Source organism: Chrysochloris asiatica, unplaced genomic scaffold (assembly GCF_000296735.1).
Source record: "Chrysochloris asiatica unplaced genomic scaffold, ChrAsi1.0 scaffold00396, whole genome shotgun sequence".
Taxonomy (NCBI): domain Eukaryota; kingdom Metazoa; phylum Chordata; class Mammalia; order Afrosoricida; family Chrysochloridae; genus Chrysochloris; species Chrysochloris asiatica.
Window position 1 is genome coordinate 1,795,487 of NW_006408914.1, and position 1,049 is coordinate 1,796,535.

The window sequence follows — 1,049 nt, forward strand, 5'->3', positions numbered from 1 at the left end:
TTGGGAGATGGGGTTGAACCACCAATTATAATAGTCCAATGTTTAAACTTTTGCATAACTGAAGGACTCCTTATCACATTGTCGTTGTGGTTAAGTGCGATTGAGTTGGTTTGGGACTCATAGTGATCCTGTATAGGATTTCTAAAGAGAAGCAGATGGATGACCTTGTGGTTCAAACCTACTCTGCAGTCCAGCACTTTAACCTGCAGTGCCACACCAGGACTCCATTCTTATCTCATTATCTTATCCTAATATTTTGTAGAGTGTGAAATATTTTTACATTTATATATTTTATCACTTGTATTTCCGTTTATTTGTCTCCTCTCAGAAGAATGAAGATTTCTTGAAAGCAAGTAGTTGTCTGTTCATACATGCATTCCCAGCTCTTCAGAGAGTGCCTAGAATACAATGAGCTCTGAATAAACAGGAGTGTATCAGATGCATGAACATTTAGTTACTGTTTCTAAATTTTTTTTTTAATAACATGAAAAATTAATTCTCTGCAAAGTGACGCCCACTGATTTTTTTATTTCTCTACACACTTCAAGTATTTTGGCAATGCATTATGTTAACAATTGTAAATAAAATACATTTTCCATTATATTTTATGAAGAAAAATCTACTGGTTTTCCTCACTCCCACATTTGTAATGAATCTATAAATTGAAATATAATATAGATGAAAGAAACCATGAAAAATTGCTTAATTTCTGTTAGGGGTAATTTTCATCAGAATATTAATTCATACAGATTAATAAATTATACTTTGAATGTAGTTAGTGTATTTTGTAGTAAAGCTGAAAAATAGTTCCATTTCAAGATAAAAACAACAAAGTCTTCAATAGAGGTGTAGTTAATAGATTATTTTGCACAACATTAACCAACCAATGTTATCAAAATTTTGTAACACTGCAGTGCCTTTAAAAATCTGTGATGTAATCAATTTTTACTACACACCACTCATTTGTTAATTTGTCATACTGTGGTGACTTGTGAGTTCCAGTGATTCTGAAAGCTATGCCACCAGTATTTTAAATATTAGCAGGGTCA